Below are 13,653 nucleotides of genomic sequence, written 5' to 3'. Positions count from 1 at the left end.
AGGCTCGTATATGGGATCCGACCGTATCGCTGAGGATATGGCTGGGTTCGGATTGATTGAATTGTGATGGTGGTTGAAGGGGCTGGTGATTGTCAATGATCCGAAACATAGAAGCGAAGTTGCGACTAGATTCGAAACGGCCGTAGATGCGAGGTGACTACGGGGCTCGTATGACAGATCTGCCCGTGTTGCAGATGATATGGCTGGGTTTGAATCGACTACCGTATATACTCGAGTATAAGCCGAGATTTTCAGCCTCTTTTTTGAGGCTGAAAGTGCCCCCCTCGGCTTATACTCGAGTCATCGCTGTCTGCCCGCTCGATCAGCGTGTCGAGCAGACAGACAGCGGCCATTCTATTCAAAAGCCGCGCCTCCGGCTCCGCCTTCGCCTGTGATAGGCGGAACACTGAATTTCCCAGCAGCCTGTGTTCCGCCTATCACGGACATCGTATCATCCTCGTACTACGGACGAGGATGATACGACGTCTGTGATAGGCGGAAAACAGGCTGCTGGGAAATTCAGTGTTCCGCCTATCACAGGCGAAGGCGGCGGCGCAGCTTTTGAACTTTACAATGGCCGCCGACGAAGAGGGCACGGGACGGCACGGCACGGGACGGGACGGGACGGGGGCAAGGCAAGGCAAGGCAAGGCACGACACGGGACGGATGCAAGGAGGCAAGGCACGGCACGGGACGGAGGCAAGGAGGCAAGGCACGGGACGGAGGCTCGGGACAAAGGTAGGCTGGACACACACACACACACACACACACACACACACACACACACACGGATGGAGACACACACAGGGATGGATGGATGGATGGATGGATGGATGGAGACACACACACACAGGGATGGATGGATGGATGGATGGAGACACACACACACACAGGGATGGATGGAGACACACACACACAGGGATGGATGGATGGATGGACACACACACACACAGGGATGGATGGACGGACACACAGGGATGGACGGACACACAGGGATGGACGGACACACAGGGATGGACGGACACACACACAGGGATGGACAGGCATGTCTCACCCTCGGCTTATACACGAGTCAATAAGTTTGCCAGTTTTTTTGGGGGTAAATTGGGGGCCTCGGCTTATATTCGGGTCGGCCTATACTCGAGTATATACGGTAAATGGTGAAGGCGGTTGAAGGGGCTTGTGACTGCCAAGGATCCGAAACATAGAAGCGAAGTTGCGACTAGATTTCAAATCGGCCGTAGATATGAGGTGACTACGGGGCTCGTATGACAGATCTGACCGTATTGCCGATGATATGGCTGTGTTCGAATCAACTAAATGGTGATGACGGTTGAAGGGGCTTGTGGTTGCCGAGCATCCGAAACATAGAAGCGAAGTTGCGACTAGATTTCGAATCGCCCGTAGATGCGAGGTGAGTAAGGGGCTTGAATGTCGGATTTGACCGCATCGACCGTGAAGTGATCGGCTCGAGTAAACCCGCGTTGGGTAGAAAGGATGAAATACATGAAAGATGACATAGACTTACGGTGGCGTAAGTGCGACTTTGCAAAACGAACATGATAAACGGTAACTATTGGAGTTTAGAAGAGCAGTAACAACAAAGTCCTACCTGCGACAGCGAGTGTGTAGCGGTCCGAGCGTGGGACAATCGATGAAGATATACGACCGATCTCGAAGGTACAACTACATGGACATGCAGTGAGTTGGCAGAGTCAGCCTCTGCAATGCATTTGACACGAATCAGCTCAAAAATGTATGAGATGAATCTGATATAAATTGGCAGTAAGGAGTATCTGATACGAATTGGTTGTAGAGTGTATGCCATTCCTTACTGTGAAACCAAACACCTATCAACCACCCATCCCCCCAGGCTAGTCAAGTGCAGGAAAGACATCAGGTGGGTTAAATTACACCTCAACCAGCCACAGAAACCCATACAAACAATACCTGTTTATCTCAAAAAAAGATGAGAACAGTGAATTTTATAACCAGTGAAGCCTATGGCGAGTGATATTGGAGAACAACTGACAGCGACTCGGCTGTGCCGAACAATGTCGGGACATGAGTGTCAACAACTCAGGCCGCGTACACACGGGCGGACTGTTCGCCCAACCTTGTCCGCTGAACAGTGTTTGGGCGGACAGTCCGCTCGTGTGTGGGCTTTCAGCGGACAGTTTCAGCGGACAGTTGGACGGACAAAGTCTTTCGGAAATTCCGAAAAACTGTCCGCTGAAACTGTGTTTGAGCGAACAGTCCGCCCGTGTGTGGGCTTGTCCGCTGTACTTTCGAAATGAGCGGACTGTTCCCGCTCGGAAAGTCCGCCCATTTCGAGCGCGTGTACAGGTAGGCGGGGCCCGCGAAGGAGACGTCGCGGGCTCCGCCGCCTGGAATGGGCTTAAAGGGGAACCCCAACGCCGAAAAAAATCGGCGTGGGGTTCCCCCCAAGTCCACACCAGACCCTTGTCCGAGCACGCTACCCGGCCGGCCAGGAAAGGGGGGCGAGCGAGCGCGCCCCCCCTCCTGAGCCGTACCAGGCCGCGTGCCCTCAACATGGGGGGGTGCCTTGGGGAAGGGGGGGCCGCGCGGCCCCCCCACCCCAAAGCACCTTGTCCCCATGTTGATGAGGACAAGGGCCTCTTCCCGACAACCCTGGCCGTTGGTTGTCGGGGTCTGCGGGCGGGGGGCTTATCGGAATCCGGGAGCCCCCTTTAAGAAGGGGGCCCCCGGATACCGGCCCCCCACCCTATGTGAATGAGTATGGGGTACAATGTACCCCTACCCATTCACCTGTGAAATAAAGTACAAAAAAAAACACAACACATGGAAAAAGTATTTTATTGCACAGCTCCGGGGGTCTTCCGTCTTCGGGGGTCTTCTCGCCGGACTCCTCCGCTATGTGTGTGTAGCTCTTTTACTAGCGGAGGAGTCCGGCTTTCTTCCTCCCCGCCGCCGGCCTCTTCTCCCGACTTCGGGGGTCTTGTCCCCCTCTTCGGTTCTTCTGCCGGGCCACCGCGCCTGGTCCGGTGTCCCGGTCTTCTGTCGCCGTCTTCCGTTCTTCTGTCGCCGCCTTCGGTTCTTCTGCCGGGCCACCGCGCCTTCTTGTAGCTCTTTTACAGGCGGTGGCCCGGTCTTCTGTCGCCGCTGTCGTCGTCGCCGCCGCCGCCGCCTTCCGTTCTTGTTCTTCTTCTTGTTCTTCTTCTTCTTCTCCTGGAGATGTTGACTCGACGAGCTCTCCGGCCGGAATGCCAGGGACACGCTCCGCTGCCACTTATATAGTGACAATGGGGCGGTGTCACATGGTATATGTCACATGGGTTGGTCACATGGGTTGATGTCACATGGGGACTATGACATCGTAAGGGGGCGGGGTCACCATGTGACCAACCCATGTGACATATACCATGTGACACCGCCCCATTGTCACTATATAAGTGACCGCACAGCGCGGCTCTGGCATTCCGGCCGGAGAGATCGTCGAGTCAACATCTCCAGGAGAAGAAGAAGAAGAACAAGAAGAAGAACAAGAACGGAAGGCGGCGGCGGCGGCGACGACGACAGCGGCGACAGAAGACCGGGCCACCGCCTGTAAAAGAGCTACAAGAAGGCGCGGTGGCCCGGCAGAAGAACCGAAGGCGGCGACAGAAGAACGGAAGACGGCGACAGAAGACCGGGACACCGGACCAGGCGCGGTGGCCCGGCAGAAGAACCGAAGAGGGGGACAAGACCCCCGAAGTCGGGAGAAGAGGCCGGCGGCGGGGAGGAAGAAAGCCGGACTCCTCCGCTAGTAAAAGAGCTACACACACATAGCGGAGGAGTCCGGCGAGAAGACCCCCGAAGACGGAAGACCCCCGGAGCTGTGCAATAAAATACTTTTTCCATGTGTTGTGTTTTTTTTTGTACTTTATTTCACAGGTGAATGGGTAGGGGTACATTGTACCCCATACTCATTCACATAGGGTGGGGGGCCGGTATCCGGGGGCCCCCTTCTTAAAGGGGGCTCCCGGATTCCGATAAGCCCCCCGCCCGCAGACCCCGACAACCAACGGCCAGGGTTGTCGGGAAGAGGCCCTTGTCCTCATCAACATGGGGACAAGGTGCTTTGGGGTGGGGGGGCCGCGCGGCCCCCCCGTCCCCAAGGCACCCCCCATGTTGAGGGCACGCGGCCTGGTACGGCTCAGGAGGGGGGGCGCGCTCGCTCGCCCCCCTTTCCTGGCCGGCCGGGTAGCGTGCTCGGACAAGGGTCTGGTGTGGACTTGGGGGGAACCCCACGCCGATTTTTTTCGGCGTTGGGGTTCCCCTTTAAGCCCATTCCAGGCGGCGGAGCCCGCGACGTCTCCTTCGCGGGCCCCACCTACCTGTACACGCGCTCGAAATGGGCGGATTTGCCTCCTCCTTACGTGGGCGAGTCCGTTCATTTCAAAAGTTGAGCGAACTGTTTGCCCAACCTTGTTCGTCAAACAGTCCGCTCGTGTGTGGGCAAGTCCGCTCATGCAAATTTTGAGCGGACTGTTTGCCGAAACTGTTTGACGAACAAGGTTGGGCAAACAGTCCGCGCGTGTGTACGCGGCCTCAGAGGTAGGTTTTGCGAAAGGGGTGCAGGATAGTAAGCATGATAAGCCGCAAGTTTGCACATGATATGAAAAGATTTGGATACTACTTATCTGCGACCATGAGCGGGAACCGCCGACGAAGACCACGAATGAAGAAGCCGAAGTGCACCTGCGATTGGACACATCGATAGACGACCGTGAGGGAGCTGAGAAGAGTCGGCCCCTTGATGTGCAGTACCTTGCACTGGAACCGACACAGACCGTTGTGGGTGGTCTGATTATATACCCTCCGGGCTCCTCCCATAATTACGGGCCACCATACTGGCCCTCTTATATATATATATATATATATATATATATGTATTAGTCCCCGGGCATACACATATAATGTAATAATATAAATATAAATATATATATAGGGATGAGCTTCGTGTTCGAGTCGAACGTACGTTCGACTCGAACATTTGCTGTTCGTCCGTTCGGTGAAATCCGAACTCTTGGTCCGTTCGCGTCAAAATTCGTGTGGCGCGCACGGCCCACAATGCACTGGCGCAGTGCATTGCTGGCTCATGATTGGCCAAGCATGCACTGTGACCCCGCATGCTTGGCCAATCGCAGCGGCAGCAGCGAGGAGAGCCATGATTGGCCACAGGCATCCTGCCTGTGGCCAATCATAGCTCAGACTGTGTAGTGCACGCCCCACACTATATAAGGCCGCCTTTGAGGCGGCCTCGTGTAGTGTGTTGGCATCTGAAGCAGTGGGTGTTCTGTGTACCTTCAACACAGTTACACACCAATCGTTTTTGGCTGATTTCCTATCTTGCTGTTGTGTAGTGGTTGTTGTCTGTGCCCTGACCGCAGTATACACCACTATATTCACCTCACCTATATAGCTAGTGATCTATCTTTAATAATAGAGCTTGCAGTCAGTAGTGTTAGGAGATAGTGCGTGCTGTCTGCGTGCTCTGTACCCAGTACATACCGCTATATCCACCTACATAGCTCTTCTCTATTTGAGCCCAATTGCCATCTGCAGGAGTTATTGGAAGTTGTGTGTGCCTCCAGCACAGCACAGTATACATCTGTATATACCCCTTTATCTCTGCTGTTCTATAAAAAAAAGGCATCTGCAGGAGTTAGTGGGTGTTGTGTGCCTCCAGCACAATATAAACTACCCAACTACTGTTTTACCCAACTCCCTTCAGGCCATTACCATGTCTGGAAGGCCGGCAAGGAGAGGCAGACAGGCGTGAGCCAATAAAAGAGGGCAAGCAGGCTCTGTGTCTAGAGACAACAGTGCTGGTCATGGACGCGGTGCATTGTCATCAGCACGTGGCCATGGGACATGCTTGTCCTTCTTTTCTGCAGCTGGACATGTTGAACCGCAACATGCCAACGACTTGGTAGAGTGGATGACCAAGCCCTCTTCATCCTCCTCATCCTCTCTCACCCAGGCTCAGGGTACTAGCAAAGCAGCTGCCAACGCATCGTCTTCCCTCCTCTCAATGTCATCATCAGTGACTCCTTCCCTAGACCCACCACGTCCTCCTGAGGAGTCTCCTGAACTCTTTGAGCACAGTGTTGGGTACAGGAGGATGCCCAGTGTTTGGTGGGCTCTGATGATGACACTCAGCTAGAGGAAGGCAGTAGCGTGAGCGCAGAGAGAGGGGATGCTCAAGAAGGACAGCAATCTGGCAGTCATGTTCCACAAGCTGCAGCATACCGCCAGGTTTGCTACAGCGATGAAGAGGGAGGGGATGATGAGGGCACTGACTCCACATGGGTGCCTGGAAGGAGGGAGGAGGAGGAGGAGGAGGCACATGTCCAACGAGGCAGGATGCCCTCCGGGGGCCAGCTTAGAAGCAGCACACCGACTGAATCACACCGCAGAGCTCCGCCTGCGCAGAGCGCTTCCTCTGCGCGTTATTCTAAAAGTTCTTTGGTGTGGGCCTTTTTTGAGACGAGTGCATCAGATCGCACCGCTGCTATTTGCAACATATGTCTCAAGCGTATCTCACGTGGCCAAAACATCAGCCGCTTGGGCACCACATGCTTGACCAGACATATGTTGACCTGCCATGCAGCTCGTTGGCAAGCGTACCTCAAAGACCCACACCAAAGAACAAAGCGGACCTCTCCTTGCTCCTCATCAGCTGGCATCTCCAACCCCACTAGACCTTCAGTCCTCTCTGAAACCTGCTCTGAGAGGAATGAAGGTGTAGAATTAGGTGTGTCACAGCCAAGTGCTTCCGGGAACTCTGCTAGTGGTACACCCATGTCTGATTATAGCAGGCAAATGTCCCTGCCCCAGCTGCTGGACCGGCAGAAGAAGTTCACTCCCAGTCATCCACATGCCCAGCGGTTGAATGCTAGCTTGGCTAAATTGCTAGCACTTCAACTGCTGCCTTTTCAGTTGGTAGACTCGGCCCCCTTCCGTGAGTTTGTACAATGTGCGGTTCCTCAGTGGCAGGTCCCCAAACGCCACTTTTTCTCACGGAAGGCGATTCCGGCTCTCTACCGGCATGTGGAAGGCAATGTCCTTGCCTCCCTGGACAGGGCGGTCAGCGGTAAGGTGCATATTACCGCTGACTCATGGTCCAGCAGGCATGGACAGGGACGTTACCTGTCTTTCACGGCCCATTGGGTCACTCTTCTGGCTGCTGGGAAGGATGCAGGACAAGGTGCAGTAGTGTTGGAGGTTGTTCCGCCACCACGCCTCCAAAATGCTACTATTGGTTGTGACACACCTCTCTCCTCCACCCCCTCCTCTTCTTCTTCCTCCATGGCCTCTTCCAGTGCTCTGTCCTCAGAACCAGCGGTGCTCCGTAGGCGTTCCAGGGGCTACGCAAGTACGCAGGCAAAACAATGCCATGCCGTGCTTGCGCTGGTTTGTTTGGGGGACAGGAGCCACACTGGGGCGGATGTTTTGTCAGCTCTGCAGGGGCAGGCCGAGAGGTGGTTGACGCCATGCCAGCTTAAGCCAGGAATGGTGGTTTGCGACAATGGCACCAACCTCCTCTCCGCCCTCCGACAGGGACAACTGACCCATGTGCCCTGTGTAGCTCACGTCCTTAACCTGGTGGTGCAGCGGTTCTTGGGCAGGTACCCCGGCTTACAGGATGTCCTGAAGCAGGCCAGGAAAGTCTGTGCATTTCCGCCGATCATTTAATGCCTGTGCTCGGCTGGCTGAGCTCCAAAAGGAGTTGAACCTGCCCAAGAACCGCCTTATATGTGACATGCCCACCAGATGGAACTCAACATTGGCCATGCTGCAGCGGCTGCACACGCAGCAGAGGGCCATCAATGAGTACCTGTGCGACTACGGCACCAGGACAGGGTCAGGGGAGCTCGGTTTTTTCTCACCACGCCAGTGGGGCATGATCAGGGATGCATGCACTGTCCTGTCACCGTTTGAGGAGGCCACAAGGATGGTGAGCAGTGACAGTGCATGCATCAGTGACACTGTACCTCTTGTCCACCTCTTGGAGCATACGCTGCGTGGAATAATGGACAGGGCACTTGAGGCCGAACAGAGGCAGGAAGAGGAGGACTTATCCAGACAGTGTTCCTGCTGTGCCACCCATCACACAGGAAGAGGATGAGGAGGAGGAAGAGGAGGAGGAGGATGATTGTGTCAGCATGGAGGTGGAGGCTGGCACTCAGCATCAGCAGCAGCAGCAGCAGTCTTATAGGGATGATTTACAGTCCCAAGAAACACGTGGACTTGTACGTGGCTGGGAGGAGGTAGCTGCGGATCATGTTGTCCTTAGTGACCCAGAGGACTCCGGACCGAATGCCTCAGCTAACCTACGCTGCATGGCCTCCCTGATCCTGCAAAGCCTGCGGAAGGATCCTCGTATTCTTCGGATCAAGGAGAGGGACCATTACTGGCTGGCCACTCTCCTTGATCCACGGTACAAGGGTAAGGTTGCCGACCTTATCTTGCCATCGCAGAGGGAGCAGAGGATGAGACATCTCCGGGAGGCCTTGCAGAAAGCTCTGTGCAACGCGTTCCCAGAGACTGGGAGGTCACAAACTCCTGGTCCTGGACAACGTGTTGCTGAGGCATCAGTCAGAATGAGCGGTGGAGAAGGTGGCCGTCTGACTGATGCTTTCAGACAATTTTTTAGTCCGCAGCCCCAAGGTAGGATTGGTTCCAGCACCCATCGCCAGCGTCTAATTTACATGGTGCAGGAATACCTAGGGGCAAGGTCAGACTTGGACACCTTTCCCACCGAAAATCCTCTGGCTTACTGGGTCTTGAGGATGGATCACTGGCCAGAGCTTGCACAGTATGCAATTGAGCTACTGGCCTGTCCTGCATCCAGCTGTCATGAAATGGTCCACCCGTTGGTGGCGCTGTTGATCTCTTGGATTGCAGTACCAGTGTTCACCAGCGGGTGTCTTCTAACACCCAGGGCCTGTAATAAGAGGACATACCTCCTGGTGGCACTATTGGATCCCTGGACTGTAGTACCAGCGCTCACCAACGGGTGTACTCCGGCAGTGTGGAGCAGACAGCACCTGCAGCGATCAGCTGTTACGTGAGGGTAATCAGTAGTCTTATAAAGACCCAGCAAGCCCTAACATGCTTGTCTCAGTATCACACTCTCTCCTTTGGACCTGAACCTTTGGACCTGAACCTTTGGACCTGAACCTTTGGACCTGAACCTTTGGACCTGAACCTTTGGACCTGAACCTTTGGACCTGAACCTTTGGACCTGAACCTTTGGACCTGAACCTTTGGACCTGAACCTTTGGACCTGAACCTTTGGACCTGAACCTTTGGACCTGAACCTTTGGACCTGAACCTGGACTTTGTATTTACCTGACCTGTCCCTTCCTGATTCTTAGCCCATCCTGGACCCGTCCCTCCTGTCTCCTGCTACCTTGATCCCTGCTCTGCAGCCCATCCATCCGTCCTTACACTTCTACTGTTTCCCCGGTGTTTGACCTCGGCCTGGCTTCCGTTGACGTCACTGGTAGTTTCCATTTATTATATATATATTACTTGTTCTGGTTGGTAGTGCACTGTTTGTTTTCATTTTCCTTTTTATTTATAATAAACACGTTATTACTTCATTCACATGCGTTTGGGTTCCTTCTGTGCAGTCCACACAGTCTGGTCTAATCACTCCCTGACAGTATACTGAGACCATTCCTGACCAGACGTGGCTGCATTGAGGAACCATCCTAACCTGTTAGTCTGCCAATATGGATTTCAATGAAATCATGTATTATTCTCTGCTGGCAGAAGAGAATGGTGAATATTGTCGCCAGCTTCTAAAGAGGTGGTCTAGTGACCGGCTGATGGAGACCGTCCGATCAGCCCATTCCCTGGTGGATCAGGGCTACATGTCATTTGGGGATGTTCAGCCATTAATCCAATTATGTGCAGAGCTAGTACTGACATGTAATTCCAAAGTAAGTGGTGATTTTTCTCCCCCCTTCAATTTGAGCCAAGTTGTATCTTTGGTATGGTTGTTAGAGGATGACCCAGCCTATTTCATGGAATGTTATTCCCCTTGTCCTCAGCAGGTGTTGTCTGATTGCATCCATTCAGTGCAATCTCTGGTTAGTCAGGCTGTGTGTGAATCAGTGTTTGTTCAACCTGTGCTACAGGCATGGTCAGATCTCCTGCATTTAGCTAAACCACAACCTTCCAGCCCTGTCGTTAACCACCTGCCTTCCCAAGTATCTATCTCCTCATTGCCTATGGCAACCTCAGCTACAGCCCAGTCTACTCCACTTCCTACCAAATACTACTATCCTGTCACCAAGTGTAGCACCTATCCTGCCTGCAACCCACCTGCCTCTTCTCCTCCACCTGTAACAGTCCCACAAACCCCTCCTCCTGCTACTGTTCCTTGGTCTTCCTTTTGCCCAGATACTTTGTTTTTTCACAGCCCTGCACCTACATACAAAGCTGCAGCGGCTAAGTCAAAAAAGAAACGAAAATTCTTTCCGACCCACACAATCATGCCAGTAACCCAACCCGCCTCCGCACTAACCAACCCGGTCCAGCCTGCATGCATGCCAGTTGTATCCGGTGGCCCACCTAAGCCTGTTGTAACAGCTTGCCAGCCTGTTGTTCCAGCTTGCCAGCCTGATGTCCCAGGTTACCAGCCTGATGTCCCAGGTTACCAGCCTGATGTCCCAGGTTACCAGCCTGATGTCCCAGGTTACCAGCCTGATGTCCCAGGTTACCAGCCTGATGTCCCAGCTTGCCAGCCTGATGTCCCAGCTTGCCAGCCTGATGTCCCAGCTTGCCAGCCTGTTCCAGCTTGCCAGCCTGTTGTTCCAGCTTGCCAGCCTGATGTCCCAGCTTGCCAGCCTGATGTCCCAGCTTGCCAGCCTGTTGTCCCAGCTTGCCAGCCTGTTGTCCCAGCTTGCCAGCCTGATGTCCCAGCTTGCCAGCCTGAAGTTCCAGCCTGCCAGCCAGAAGTTCCAGCCTGCCAGCCAGAAGTTCCAGCCTGCCAGCCAGAAGTTCCAGCCTGCCAGCCAGAAGTTCCAGCCTGCCAGCCAGAAGTTCCAGCCTGCCAGCCAGAAGTTCCAGCCTGCCAGCCAGAAGTTCCAGCCTGCCAGCCAGAAGTTCCAGCCTGCCAGCCAGAAGTTCCAGCCTGCCAGCCAGAAGTTCCAGCCTGCCAGCCAGAAGTTCCAGCCTGCCAGCCTGAAGTTCCAGCCTGCCAGCCTGAAGTTTCCCAGCCTGCCAGCCTGAAGTTCCAGCCTGCCAGCCTGAAGTTTCCCAGCCTGCCAGCCTGAAGTTTCCCAGCCTGCCAGCCTGAAGTTTCCCAGCCTGCCAGCCTGAAGTTTCCCAGCCTGCCAGCCTGAAGTTTCCCAGCCTGCCAGCCTGAAGTTTCCCAGCCTGCCAGCCTGAAGTTTCCCAGCCTGCCAGCCTGAAGTTTCCCAGCCTGCCAGCCTGAAGTTTCCCAGCCTGCCAGCCTGAAGTTTCCCAGCCTGCCAGCCTGAAGTTTCCCAGCCTGCCAGCCTGAAGTTTCCCAGCCTGCCAGCCTGAAGTTTCCCAGCCTGAAGTTTCCCAGCCTGAAGTTTCCCAGCCTGAAGTTTCCCAGCCTGAAGTTTCCCAGCCTGAAGTTTCCCAGCCTGAAGTTTCCCAGCCTGAAGTTTCCCAGCCTGAAGTTTCCCAGCCTGAAGTTTCCCAGCCTGAAGTTTCCCAGCCTGAAGTTTCCCAGCCTGAAGTTTCCCAGCCTGAAGTTTCCCAGCCTGAAGTTTCCCAGCCGGATGCTCCAGTTTCGGTTGTTCCAGTTTCCCAGCCGGATGCTCCAGTTTCGGTTGTTCCAGTTTCCCAGCCGGATGCTCCAGTTTCGGTTGTTCCAGTTTCCCAGCCGGATGCTCCAGTTTCGGTTGTTCCAGTTTCCCAGCCGGATGCTCCAGTTTCGGATGCTCCAGTTTCCCAGCCGGATGCTCCAGTTTCGGATGCTCCAGTTTCGGTTGTTTCAGTTTCCCAGCCGGATGTTTCAGTTTCCCAGCCGGATGTTTCAGTTTCCCAGCCGGATGTTTCAGTTTCCCAGCCGGATGTTTCAGTTTCCCAGCCGGATGTTTCAGTTTCCCAGCCGGATGTTTCAGTTTTCCAGCCGGATGTTTCAGTTTTCCAGCCGGATGTTTCAGTTTTCCAGCCGGATGTTTCAGTTTCCCAGCCGGATGTTTCAGTTTCCCAGCCGGATGTTTCAGTTTCCCAGCCGGATGTTTCAGTTTCCCAGCCGGATGTTTCAGTTTCCCAGCCGGATGTTTCAGTTTCCCAGCCGGATGTTTCAGTTTCCCAGCCGGATGTTTCAGTTTCCCAGCCGGATGTTTCAGTTTCCCAGCCGGATGTTTCAGTTTCCCAGCCGGATGTTTCAGTTTCCCAGCCGGATGTTTCAGTTTCCCAGCCGGATGTTTCAGTTTCCCAGCCGGATGTTTCAGTTTCCCAGCCGGATGTTTCAGTTTCCCAGCCGGATGTTTCAGTTTCCCAGCCGGATGTTTCAGTTTCCCAGCCGGATGTTTCAGTTTCCCAGCCGGATGTTTCAGTTTTCCAGCCGGATGTTTCAGTTTTCCAGCCGGATGTTTCAGTTACCCAGTCTGCGGAGTCGGGGCCCGCTACCCAGTCTGCGGAGTCGGGGCCCGCTACCCAGTCTGCGGAGTCGGGGCCCGCTACCCAGTCTGCGGAGTCGGGGCCCGCTACCCAGTCTGCGGAGTCGGGGCCCGCTACCCAGTCTGCGGAGTCGGGGCCCGCTACCCAGTCTGCGGAGTCGGGGCCCGCTACCCAGTCTGCGGAGTCGGGGCCCGCTACCCAGTCTGCGGAGTCGGGGCCCGCTACCCAGTCTTCTGAATCAGTGTCCATTAATTGGCCTGTTAAGCTTGTGCCCGTTATTTGGCTTGCCGGACCAGTGCCTGGTGTCCAGCTCACTGAGCCGGGGCCCGTCACCCAGCCTGCTGGGCCGGGGCCCATTACTCAGCTTGCTGAGCCAGTGCCTGTAATCCAGCTTGCCCTTGCAGTACTTGCTGTTCGGCCTAAGGACCCAGAGATCGCTGCCCAGCTCAAAGACCCAGAGCCTTTGCCCGCTGTCTGCCCTGATGTGCCCTGTACCCAGCTTGACGTGCCCTCATCCATGGTGTGGTTTGAGGTCATTAACTGTGGACAATTACACCTAGCTGGAGCGTCCGGAGGCCGCTCCTTTGAGGGGGGGTACTGTCATGAAATGGTCCACCCGTTGGTGGCGCTGTTGATCTCTTGGATTGCAGTACCAGTGTTCACCAGCGGGTGTCTTCTAACACCCAGGGCCTGTAATAAGAGGACATACCTCCTGGTGGCACTATTGGATCCCTGGACTGTAGTACCAGCGCTCACCAACGGGTGTACTCCGGCAGTGTGGAGCAGACAGCACCTGCAGCGATCAGCTGTTACGTGAGGGTAATCAGTAGTCTTATAAAGACCCAGCAAGCCCTAACATGCTTGTCTCAGTATCACACTCTCTCCTTTGGACCTGAACCTTTGGACCTGAACCTTTGGACCTGAACCTTTGGACCTGAACCTGGACTTTGTATTTACCTGACCTGTCCCTTCCTGATTCTTAGCCCATCCTGGACCCGTCCCTCCTGTCTC

This window comes from Lithobates pipiens, unplaced genomic scaffold (assembly GCF_037356315.1).
Source record: "Lithobates pipiens isolate NorthernLeopardFrog02 unplaced genomic scaffold, aLitPip1_a1.2 Scaffold_27, whole genome shotgun sequence".
Classification (NCBI taxonomy): domain Eukaryota; kingdom Metazoa; phylum Chordata; class Amphibia; order Anura; family Ranidae; genus Lithobates; species Lithobates pipiens.
Note: the sequence above shows the minus strand (reverse complement) of the source record.